Source organism: Diceros bicornis, chromosome 8 (genome assembly GCF_020826845.1).
Source record: "Diceros bicornis minor isolate mBicDic1 chromosome 8, mDicBic1.mat.cur, whole genome shotgun sequence".
In the NCBI taxonomy this organism is placed as follows: Eukaryota; Metazoa; Chordata; class Mammalia; order Perissodactyla; family Rhinocerotidae; genus Diceros; species Diceros bicornis.
In genome coordinates this window covers 47,348,660-47,362,724 of record NC_080747.1, presented here as the reverse complement: position 1 = coordinate 47,362,724, position 14,065 = coordinate 47,348,660, and positions in this window count along the sequence as shown.

Below are 14,065 nucleotides of genomic sequence, written 5' to 3'. Positions count from 1 at the left end.
CTTGTCTTCATAATGATCAATAATATATATTTCAAACAGTTAATGTCATTATTATGTTACAAGGACTTCTTTGTATATTAGAGACAAAATAATTTTAGCCAATTAATCAGACAAAGTTTTATTTCTTTGTGGATTGAAAGTTCAAAATTACTAACTGGGTTAAAAACTGAATATGCCATGTTTAAGGGTACATATTTGCAACTAGTAGATAAATAAGGCCAGGAGATCTAATATACAGTACAGTGATTATAGACAACAAAACTCTAGTATAAACATTAAACTTGCTGAGAGACTGTACCTTAATTGTTCCCCGTTAGAAAAAATGATCATTATGTGATGCAACAGGTGTTAGCTAATGCTACAATGGCAAACATATTGTAATATAAGTGTATCAAATCAACATGTTCTACATCTTAGACTAACACAATGTTACATGCCAATTATACCTCAATAAAAAAAAAAAAATCCCAGATAGGAGATAATGGAAGAGAATTACGGGAACAGAGTCCTTCAACTTTAACCAGGAACTACCATATCAGGCAGCACTCAGCTTTTATCTTCAACTAGAAAGGAAATGAATACCAGCCCACTAAGGTCCATATCAGTTGCTAACTTATCACTGAGCCCAGGTCTTTTTCCATATTCCAGTCTTATACAAGAAGACAAGTCTATTGTCAGTACCTAGGCTGTATGTCTGGCAAATTCCAATGTATCTTTTTGGCGAATGAGTATATAAATTCCGAGGTGATGTGCTTATTTTCCACCAAAGTTCCTGTCTCCTTCACATTTCCAACCAGATGTCTTTTGGGGGGCACAATTCAGTCTAAATTAGTAGCTTTCCCTGTTCCCCTCTTCTACCTTCTGGTAGATGAAATTGGAACACAAAACAGTTAAGAAGTTAGTAGCCTAAATGTATCAATTTTTTGCAAACTTATTTCTCTGTCACTTAGTTAAAATGGATAAGAGAGATGCACTGCCAAATAAGTACAATGATTAAATGTTTTTATTGGACATTGTCTTGGAATAACAACAAAACCAAAAAGATAATAAGGCGAACTTGGCTTTTCCCTTTGCAGTGACATGACTTTAGGCAAGTGATTTATTTATTCTAAGCCTGAGTTTTCCCATCTTTAAAAAAAAAGAGAGGAGTTATTTATACATTCCTTGAAGGTTTGCTATGACGATTAGATAAGTCATTAGCACGCACAGTGACTGACACAGAGAAAATATATTACCAATTAGTCACTATTTTAATAATTATTGTATTCTCTAAAGAGACTCACTTATTGAAAAATTTGTACAAATGCTTAGTAACCAGAAACACACAGGAAAAATATAGGCTTTTCATATATTTCTGTTTTAGTGCTGTTTTATTCTATAAATGAATTCCTCTCTTGTATTTTCCTCATGGTATGTGGTCCAGCATCTACTGCTGAGTATGGAGGAAATCTTTTACGGCTGCATTAACATCATATGGCCAGTAAGAGTTATTTTGTTCACTCTGGAGTCATAATTTATTACATCTGCTTTTATTAGTTTGAAGAAGTCAATACTAGTATTCCCAGTGCACTAATATGGTCAGGCTTATTGTTGGGAAACAGCTATGAAGTTCCCAGTGAATAATATTCTATAAACATAATTTGATGATGTTTTAATAGCAAAGGCTTGGTAATAATTATGCTTTCCAATGTGCTGAGTAGAAAAGCTCTTTAATGTCTTGTGCTCTTGCCATTTTAACTCTGCAAGATGACTCTTGCTAAATATCTGGCAGCAAGTCACCACCATGAAGTTAACTTTATGCTTTCTATTTGTGTGTGCATGTATTTTCCAAAGGTTGAACCATCTTGTTTTATTTCTAATTGGTGTAGTGGTGACACTACTCAATTACATGCTTATCAAGAATTAATATCACAGCAATTGCCATAGATGCAGCAGTAGTAGATAATTTCTCACAACATTTTTTATACTTGTTGCACTTGTTTCTAGAATAAAAAAATTCAAACAAAGTATTAATGTAAAAATCTTAAAACCTAGTCACTGAAGTAACAAAACTAATTACTTAATGGAAGTTGACACTTGATAGTACTTTAGGGCCCTAAGGAAAAGTCCTAGCCTTTAAAATTTATTTCTATAACTATATGTCTATATCAACACACATATATATTTAAAGTGTTACATTATATATATGTGTATATACAAATTAACGTAACACTTTAGATTTAAATTCCTTTCATCATGTTATCATACATTACCCAGTTAATTCTTCATAAAAATATTCTTTGCCAACTATTAAAACATAACATATCCAAAAATAAAATTGAAGCAAATTCATTGTCCTTTGATAAACACAACTTTTATTACTTCAAGTAACAAAGGAAACACTTAAATCTAATAATTTAAAAAAATTATACTCTATTATTTAAAGTTCTAAAAATTGTATCTTCTCCCCTCAAGTCCTTAACTTACACTACACTTCTTTTCTTTATTCCCTAGCACAATAGCTTAAAAAAACAAAATATTTTATTTTTCTTACTTCTAATTGCTATAACAGATAACTTTTAAAAATAATAGTAACAATGTATTGGGTGATTATAGCATATGGATAAGTGAAATGAATGACAGCAATGTCACAAAAGTTGAGAGGGGGAAATTGAGAATACTCATTATCAAGTACCTTCAGTACACATGAAATAGAGTAATGTTATATAAAGGTAGACTTAGATTAGTTAAAAATGTATACTGAGGGCCGGCCCCATGGCTTAGTGGTTAAGTGCGCCCGCTCCGCTGCTGGTGGCCCCGGTTCAGATCCCGGGCCTGCACCTATGCACTGCTTCTCCGGCCATGCTGGGGCCGAGTCCCATATACAGCAACTAGAAGGATGTGCGGCTATGACATACAACTATCTACTGGGGCTTTGGGGGGGAAAATAAATAAATAAATAAGATTATTTTAAAAAAAATGTATACTGGAACCTCTATGGCAAGCACTAAGAAATAATAAATATTATAATTGTTATTCAAAGAGAGGATATAAAACAGAATCATATTAAATGCTTGACTAAGCCAAGGAAGGCTGAAAAAAGAGGAGGAAGAAACAAAGATCAAATGCAGTAAATAGTAACCAGATACAAACATGGTGGCTATTAATCCTGCTATATCAACAATCATTTTTTTTAATTGATGTTTTAACAGTTTTTAACATTGTGAAATTTTGGGTTGTACATTTTTGTTTGTCCATCACCATACATATGATTCCCTTCACCCCTTGTGCCCACCCCCCACACCCATTGCCCCTGGTAACCACAATACAGTTTTCTCTGTCCATGTGTTGGTTTATATTCCGCATATGAGTGAGATCATACAGTGTTTGTCTTTCTCCTTCTTGCTTACTTCACTTAACATAATACCCTCCAGGCCCACCCGTGTTGTTGTAAATGGGATGATTTTGTCTTTTTTTTATGGCTGAGTAGTATTCCATTGTATATATATACCACATTTTCTTGATCCAATCGTAAGTTGAGGGACACTTAGGTTGCTTCCACTTCTTGGCTATAGTGAATAATGCTGCAATGAACATAGGGGTGCATAAGCCTCTTTGGATTGTCGATTTCAGGTTCATTGGATAGATTCCCAGTTGTGGGATGCCTGGATCATAGGGCATCTCTATTTTTAATTCTTTGAGGAATCTCCATACCGTTTTCCATAGAGGCTGCACCAGTTTGTATTCCCACCAGCTGTGTATGAGGGTTCCTGTTTATCCACATCCTCTCCAACATTTGTTGTTTTTTTGTCTTGGAGATTATAGCCATTCTAACGGGTGTGAGGTGATAGCTTAGTGTTGTTTTGATTTGCATTTCCCTGATGATTAGTGATGTTGAACATCTTTTCATGTGCCTATTGGCCATCTGTATATCTTCTTTGGAGAAGTGTCTGTTCATTTCCTCTGCCCATTTTTTGATAGGATTTCAACAATCATTTTTAAAATGAATGATCTAAAAACACCAATTACAAGACTTGCAGAATAGATTTTTTAAAAGGACTAACTATATACCAACTACAAGCAACTCACTATAAATATAAACATGCTTGGATTCAGATAGGTTCTAGGTAAAAGGCTGGAAAAAAAAATACATTGTGGGGCCAGCCCCATGGCATAGCGGTTACGTTCAGTGCATTCTGCTTCAGCAGCCCAGGGTTCACAGTTTTAGATACGGTGCACAGACCTACACCACTCATCAGCCATGCTGTGGCACATATAAAGTAGAGGAAGACCAGCACAGATGTTAGCTCAGGGCTAATCTTCCTCACTCAAAGATGAGGAAGATTGGCAACAGATGTTACCTCAGGACTAATCTTCCTCACAAATAAAAAAAAACACATTGTAAACTAATGAAAAGAAAATGGAATTAGTTATGCTAATTTCAAACAAAACAGATTTCCAGAAAAGTAAAATTATCAGAGACAAAGAGGGTGTTACATAATGCTAAAGAAGACAATTCTCCAACAAGACATAATTCTAAATCTGTACACATCTAAAAACAGAGCATCAAAGTAGGTGAAACAAAAACCAAGAGAACTGAAAGAGAAACAGGCAAATCTATTATACTTGGGACTTCAACACATCTCTTTCAGTAATTGCTATATCAAGTAAGCAGGAAGTCAGTAAGGATACAGCTGACGGAACAAGACTATAAATCAACTTGATCTAATTGACATTTATAGACCACTTCTTCCAAAAACAGCAGAATACACATTTTTTTAAGCTCACGTGGAACAATCACCAGGATGGACCACATTCTGTTCCATAAATCACACTTTAACAAATTTAAAGGATACTAACCATCCAAAGTATGTTCTTAGACCACAATGGAATTAAACTAGAAATTATTGAAAGAAAGATAGTTGGGAAAATCCTCAAATATTTGGATATCAAGCCACACACTTTTATATAACATTACGATCAAAAAAGAAGTCTCAAGAAAAATTTAAAAATATTTTTAACCTAAGTGAAAATGAAAATACAACGTATCAAAGTTCGTTGGATGCAGCAAAAACAGCATCTACAGGAAAATTTACAGCATTATATTCATATATGAGAAACAAAGAAATACAAAAATCAATAATCCGTGCTTCCATCTTAGGGAACTAGAGAAAGAAGAGTAATTTAAGCCTAAAGCAAGCAAAAGAAAAGAAAGAATACAATTAGATAAGAAATTAATGAAACTGAAAATAGGGGGGAAAAAAAAGAAAAATCAATGAACCCAAAAGCTGGGTGTTTGAAAAGAGCAATAAAATTGATAAACTTCTAGTCAGGCCATCTAAGGAAAGCAGAGAGTGTACAAATTACCAGTATTAGAAATGAAATAAGGGTTACCACTACTGATCCCATGGACAATATAAAGATAATAAAGGAAGATGATCATCAAACTCTATTGACACAAATTTGATAACTTAGATGAAATGGACTAACTTCTTGAAAGACACACTACCAAAACTTACACAATGAGAAATATATATTATGAGTAGACATATAATAAAGAAATTGAGTCAATGATTAATAACCTCTCAAAAGAGAAAGCTCCAGGCCCAGGAGGTCTCACAAGTGATTTTCTCTAAACATGTAAGGAAGAAGTTATTCCAATTATTCACAATGTCTTACAGAAAATAGAAATGGGGGAACACTTTCTAACTCATTCTATGAGGCCAGCATCACCTTACTTCCAAAAGAAAGAAGTACACGCCAATATCTTTCATGAACATAGATGCAAAAATTCTCAACAAAATTTCAGCAAATCAAATTCAACAATATATAAAAAGAATTATACACCATGAATGTGTGTCATTTATTCCAGGTATGGAAGGCTGGTTCAACATTTGAAAGTCAATTAATGTAATCTACCACATCAATAAGATAAAGAAGAAAAAAATCATATGATCATATCAATTGATACAGAAAATAGCATTTGAAAAAATCCTAAACTCATTCAGGATTAAAACTCTCAAAAATATATATACAGGGGAACTTCCTCAATGTGATGATAAACATATACAAGAAGCCTACAGCTAATATTACATTTTACCTCTAAGACTGGGAATAAGACAAGAATGTCCTCTCTTACTTCTAGTCAACATCACAGTGGAAGTCCTAGCTGGTGCAATATGACAAGCAAAGGAAACAAAATTTTACAGAAGAAATGAGACTATATTTATCACACACGACATTACTGTCTATGGAAAAAATCTTGAAGTCTCAACAGTAAACTCTTAGAACAAATAAACAAGCTTAGCAAGAACAAAGAATATATGAGTTAATCATTTTTCTATACACCAGCAATGGACAATTGAAATTAGAATTTAAAAAAATCCATTCACCATAGCACTGACAAATGAAATACTTAATTTTAAATGTTATAAAATATTTATAGAATCTATATGTGGACAACTTCATGACTCTGATTAAAGAAATCAAAGTAGACCTAAATATATAAGGGGATATTCCACGTGTAAGGATTAGAAAACTCAATACTCTTAAGATTTCAGTTCTTACCATATTGATCTATAAATCCATTGCAATCATAATCAAAATTCCAGTAAGCAATTTGTAGATATCAACATATTGTTTCTAAAGTTTACATGGAAAGGCACAAGTCCTATAAAAGCCAACACAATATTGATGAAGAATAAAGTTGGGGGACTCAAAATACATAATTTAAAATTTATTATAAAACTACAGTAAGCCAGACAGCATGGTACTGATAAAAGAATAGATAATCAGTCTAATGGGACAGAATTGAGAGCACAGAAATAGACTCTTTCAAATACAGTCAGCTGATCTTTGACGAAGGAGCCAATGAAATTCAATGGAGAAAAAATGGTCTTTGAACGAACGATGCTGGAACAATTTGGCATCCATATGCAAAAACAAAAAAAATGAACCTAGACATAGAGCTTACATATTTCACAAAAATTTACTCAAAATGGGTAACAGGTGTAAGTGTAAAATGCAAAAGTATAAAACTTCCGAAAGAAAACGTAGGAGAAAATTTACGTGATCTTGGGTTTGGTGATGAGTTTTTAAATACAATGCCAAAGCACAATCCACGAAAGAAAAAATGGTTAAGTTGTACTTCATGAAAATTAAATACTTCTCGTTTGTTAAAGATACTATTAAGAGAATTAGAAATCAACCCACAGACTTGGAGAAAATATTTGCATAACACATAAATGATAATGCTTCTGGTTTCCAAAATCTACATGGAATTTTAAATTTGTTAATAAGAAAAACTCAACTTAAAAACTGGCAAAAGATCTGAACAGACAACTCACCAAATATGAGGAAAGGGAAAATAAGCTTATGAAAATATCCTCAACATCATTTGTCATTAGGAAATGCAAATTAAAACCACAGGGTGATACCACACACACCTATTAGAATGGCTAGAATCCAAATAAAGCCTATAATACAAATTGCTGGTGGACGCAAAGCAACAGAAAATCTCATTCATTGCTAGTGGCAATGCAAATTGGTACAGTCATTACGGAAGACATTTTGGCAGTTTCTTACAAAGCTAAACATAGTTTTACCATTTGATCCAGGAATCACACTCCCAGATTTTTACCCAACTTCTTTAAAAATTTATATCCACAGAAAAACCTGCTTGTGAACGTTTATGGAAGCTTTATTCATAATTGCCAAAACTGGAAGCAACCAAGAAGTCTTTCAATAGGTGCATGGATAAAGAAATTGTAGCACATCCATACAATGGAGTATTATTCAGTGATAGAAAAGAATGAGCTAAAATCAACCACAAAAAGACATGGTTGAATTTTAAATGCACATTTCTGTGTGAAAGCAGCTAGTCTGAAAATGCTACATAGAGTATGATTCAATTATGACATTCTGGAAAAGACAAAACTATATATAAAGTTTAAAATATCAGTAGTTTTCAGAGGTTGAGGGAGGTGAGGAGGAGGGTTGAATATGTGAAGCACAGGGGATTTGGGGGACAGTGCAACTATACTATGTGACACTGTCATGGTGGATACATGACATTAGGCATAAAAATTCACAGCACATAGAGAGGATCTTAATTTATACAAATAAAAATATCATTTAGCAGATCAAGGGATCCCAGGATAAAATGCAGATTGTGACAAAACAATCTAACTGTATTACAAATGTATGAAGCAAACTCACTGAAAGGTGGGGGGAAAAGGTATTGACCTAGGTAACTGCAGATGAGTGGGGCACTAACTGTCTTTTTGATTTGGACTATTTTTTCAAGGATGTTGGTATAGAAAATAGCCTTGGAAGATAAAGATATTCTCTTCCTGTGGGGCGAAGCGCAGGTATGTGTACTATGCAGTATAATAAATATAGTTTCTCCTTCTGGGACAAAATATCAAGCAGGCTTACCATCTAAAAAGATTCAGATTCCCTAAGCTTGATGTTCTTCTCCGGTAACACAATCCCCAATCGGACAAACACTACCTGGGCTTCTTCACATTACCTTGTAGGTATTGGGACTTGGGCTACTGTTATGCTGTGAGTAATAACACCCTGTGTCTACGTCCATTTTTTTGCATATGGATGCCCAATTGTTCCAGCACTGTTCAAAGACCGTTGTTTGTCTCTAACCCAAGAGTCTTATGTATTCCGCCAGCATCCATAAAGCTGTTGCAAGCTAACTAGTTAACTTGGAAGGAGGGTAAAATATTAAATACTCCACAGTTCATTATATACATACGTAGAGAAATGTGGTTATCAGGTTAGCCAACTTGAATTTATTTCAGTAAATTAGAGAGTTGGAAAATTCCTTGGTGCAAAGAACTGTAGCACATATGGGGCTCATCCAACAGTCTCAGTGAGCCAAGGTATATTCCTTAAACTTCGACTAGTATTATTAAGAATAACAGTAGTTGACTGGTAAATAACCATTGGTTGATTAGACCCTACTAGGTGTATTAGTTTTCTACTGTTGCAATAACAAATTATCACAAACTTAGCTGCTTAAAGCAACACACATTTATCATCTCACAGTTCTGCACATCAGAAGTCCTGTAGGCTCAGCTCATTTCTATGTACCAGGACTCACAAGGACCAAATCAAGGTGCCAGACAGCCTGAGCTGTCTGGAGGCTCTGGGGGAGAATTCACTTTCAGGTCACTGACAGAATTTAGTTCCATATTGTTCTAGGACTAGGTTCCTGTTTCCTTCATGATTGTTGGCTGGGGCTTTCTTTCAGCATTTAGCGACTGCCTACCTTTCCTGGTTTGTGGCTGCACCTCTCCATTTCCAAAGCCAGTCATGGTTGGTTGAGTCCTTCTCATGGTTTGATTCTCTGACTTCTGCGTCTGGCTCAATTCTCCTGCTTCTCCTCACACCACAGTTCTGACTGATTCTGCTGCCTTCCTCTTCTGCTTTTAAGGGTCCATGTGATGACACTGGGCCCACATCTATCATCCAAGATAGACTTCTATTTTAAAGTCAGCTTATTAGCCTTCTTAATTCCATCTATAAATTTCGTTTGCCATGTAATATAACATATTTGCAGGTGTAACATCATGGGAGCCAAAATCCCGCCTACTATAGGAGGGAACTGAGGACAGGCCTAGTCCATAACTTGAGGATGTTCTATGAGAATTTTGGAAAGGATTCATAAGGGAGTCAAGAAGAGAAGTTCAGTTTGGGTAAAGATAATGTTTTATGGCAGGAAAAGTTGTTAAATGTTAGTACGGGTTATATAAGGATTACACAATCTTTTCTGGGAACTTCTGAAGTTAGGATTAGATACTTGTCGTCCAGAATGGCTTTGAAGGCAGTTTCCCTAAAGATTGGAAGTGGGTTGAATTCCCTGTCAAACTTATTTACCAGTTAGGCTTTTAGTATTTAATCAAACTATGATAATCAATAAAAAACTGAATTTTTTTTTCTTTTGAGCAGACTATAAATTCAATGTTCTCTTGACATTCACATCTTCCAGAAAGGTAATTCAGAAATGTTGTTCCATACCAGGTAAAAAATTATTTGAAATCTCATTTTTGTATTTATTTTAATCTTCAACTTCCGTAATTAGAAGAATATTTTAAATTGAGTATTAAAATATAAAACAAAATTCCAGAAAATAGAGATCAACATTCCTATCTCTTAGACTTCAAAAACTTTGGAATAGGAAAAGTAGATTTAAGCTTCTCCTCTACCAAAAGTATTAAGGCTCATTTGACTTACAGCTAGTTTTATGTGACCTTGAGCCCCACTTTGGTGGAAGAGGGTTAATTTTGTCAACAGCTTTTTCTGTTTTTCCGACTGTGTATGTTGCTTCATTATGGCTGATTTCAAAACCTTCTTTAAACAATGTTTCCCTAAGTTTCCTAATGATAGGAATCACCGGGGTAATCACCTGGGCGAAATCCCAGGCCTCATAAATCATAGGTAAGAGAAAATCTGCAAAGCTAAATATTTACCAAGTATCCCAGATGATTCTCATCATCAAGGGATGTTTGGTAAATATTTCTAAAGAAAGTGCCAAAATGAAATCAAACATTTATAAATAGTTTACCTCTAAAAAAAATACACCATATTTGTGAAGTTGTAAGGCACAGGCTTCTTTTCTTAAACATGGTGATCTGACAGCCAATTCAGAAGAATTTTAAAGATTTTTGTGCTTTCTAGTGAGTGGGGAAATAATTTTTTGTATTTATATATTTTTTCCTCTCCCAGTTTATTTTACTGTTGTGTCAAACTTTAGTTTTTTCAAAACCTTGATTTTTATAAAATTATTACTCAGAATTATATATTTTATTTTTTCTTCCCATCCCTTATACCCTTTCCACCCTGCAATTTAATTCAATATATGATACTCCCTTCTACTTAAATTTTAAACAATGTTGTATGTGTTATATGTAATTTATACTTTAATAACATTTTATATTATTTTTGTATATAAAAATATTTCTTTTTTTCTCCCGTTAGCTAGACGAAAATGCACAAAGACTTTGCACTAGCTATTGAATTTACTCCAATGGCTTCTTCTAGAACATAGAACCCAGAAACTGGATTAATGTGGGTTAGTGTGTATAACACGGATTCATTTCTTTCAAAATAAAACAACATGATGAAAATTTATATTAAGAATACTCCAGTGTTGATGCTAAAATAACAGAAAGTAATATTTTATCTAGATTGGTATACACTCTCCTTAACACTTGTATTTTCAAAAGAGCATTTCTGTTTGGTTAAATAGCTAATAATTTTTTTTAATTACCAATGTCTGCTTGGTAAAGATTAAACTAATTCAGAGTAAAGGAAACCACTCCACACTTGCGTTCCTCCCATCTCTGGAGATTACTAGAATTAAATAATTTGGTCAGCTTTCTTCAGACATTTTTGCTGTATATTTACATATAAATACGTACACATTCAATTGATCATTTTTCTTGAGTGCAGTGTGAGCTAGAATTCTGCTGATATTTTTCCAAAACCATTCATCAAATGAAAAGAATCGAATGGCTGCAGAATTGATGGCAGATATCTTTGTGTTGTCTTGGATTTTAGTAAGAATATTTCTAGCATTTTACCAATGGAGTTTAATATTTGTATTAGATATTTAGGATATACCTGATACTCCTGCAATAATGACTTCTTTTCTATTCTTAGCTTGCTAAGATTTATCATGAATAATTATTGTGTTTATCAAAACTATCATTTTTTTTTCTGTTGGTCTGATAATATAGTGAATAGATTTCCCAATGTAGACCTAACCTTGCATTGTTGAATTCTCATTAAGATGTAACATTCTTTTAAAATATCAATAAATTTAATTTGAAAATGTTTCATGTAGAGTATTTACATGTATATTCAAAATAAATTTGACCTATCATTTTGTCTTATTGCATTCTACTGTTCCGTTATATTTTTAATCAAAATTTTAAAAATATTTGGGAGTTTCTAACAATTATTTTAGAAAATTTCAATTCATAGCCTACTGCCTATAAATACTAAACAGAAAAAAAACCTCTGTTTTACTTTCATAATTAAATGTTTCTTTAATTACTTACAAAAGTATAGGGTCAAAAAATATTTTCATTGTAAAGTATAATGCCAGTAAGAATCTCCTTGTATGTAATTAATCTACTTATTTCTGCTTTTAGAATTTTTTTCATACTTCTGGATTTTTTTTTTATATTTCAAAGACATATCTACATACAAATGATTTTTGGTTAATTCTACTTATTGTTGGGCTCTTTAAATCTGAATGCTAAGGTTTTTCCTCAGCTGTGGGAAATTATCTTTACTATTCACTAATTCTATATTTGTATTGCTCGTTCATTTCTCTCTACTTAGAAATCTAAAAACATGGATTGCTAAAATTTCTAGTTTTACCTACCATGTCTTAAAATTTTTCTTTGTCACTTTCCATTTGTTTGTAATTTTGTAATATATTCTCAGGAACTTTATCAGCTGATCTTCCAACTCAAAAACTTGATCATATATTCTGTTTATTTCATTGCTAAATCCATTTAAGAGTTTTAAAAATTTGCATTGCAGTCAGTTATTATTTTATGGACACTCTTATCCCTTAGGAGGCACTAATTAAACAACAAAAAATACTTCCATTTTTCTGTTAACTATTTTGGTTGTGCTTTTAAGAAAACCTAAATTATCAAAATTGGCTTAAAACCTAGTGTATACTTAATCACACAACCAAAGAAGAAACTCAAGGGATTGTCAAAAATTTGCTAATAAAAACATGGAAGGTATATATGGTTTTATAGATATAGGCTAAATTTAACTTAAAAATTGAATCACATAGTTCTATGATATTTAAACTAATATAATATAGAGAAAAAGAAAGCTTATTATTTTGTGAAGCAAGCAACATCCATTATTTAAAACTTACAGAACATATAAGAAAATATAGACTCTTATCCATGTATAGAGATACCAAATTTTTAGTAAGATGGTAGCAGATAAAATATCTATGAATTGGCATAATAATTAAATCATGGTCAAGCCTTTTTCCTCATCCCACAAATGTAGGAATGTTCAAAATTAGAATATAAATTACTATTAATTTTTACATTAATAGCTTAAAAGAGAAAACTAATGTGATCATATCAACACGTTTACAAAAATAGATGATACTTTTCAATAGTACATTACAATTTTCTAATAAATTATTACGAAAGGAATTTATCTTAATATAATTACACAGTAAAGGGGCACTACCAGAATCGGTCATCAAACATTAAACTAAGGAGCAAACTTACTGGGTTCAAACATGGCTCCCTCACTTCCTAGCTTTAGTGTTTTGGGCAAATCATTTAACATTCTGTGCTTCTGCTCCTTCGTGGTATTCTTGTGAGAATTCAAAGTAGTAATACATGCAAAATTCTTGAAACAATACCCTGGCACATTGTAGCACTATTAAGTTTCACCTGTGTTATTATTCTTATTGCCACTAAAAACAAGGACACGTCAATTGGTGTCTGCCATCAACACTCTCGTTCAACATCATTCTGAAGATTTTAGCTAATGTAATGGGATTAAGAAAATATATGCACATACTGAAAAAAGAGACAATTAAAGAACTATTACAACTACTAAAAGATATCTGAATGGTGATTAGTTTCATGGTAAACCTGTAGGAAAATGTGACTCTTCTTATGTCAGATAATCAGGTGAAAAATATGCTAAGAATGGAAATCTCTTTCACTGGAGAAATAATAGTTGTTTATTTCTAGATACAAATATAAGAAATGTGCAAGAGCTATATGGCAAAAACCAGAAAAAACACTGATATATATATAAAATATTAACCAAATAATTCAGATGTATACTAAGTTTGTACATGATATGATTCAATAATTTGAAGAGGTAACTTCTGCCAAAGTTAACATGTACATTTGGTGCAATTCTAATCAGATTCCCAGTTTTGGGGTCACAACAGATTGCTTATAAATTTCACCTGATAGAATAGCTAAGAACATTTTTAATAAGAAAGAAGGGGAGAAATCCAGTTACCAGAACAGAAGGAACATGTCTATGATCAATGGTAGTAAATAAG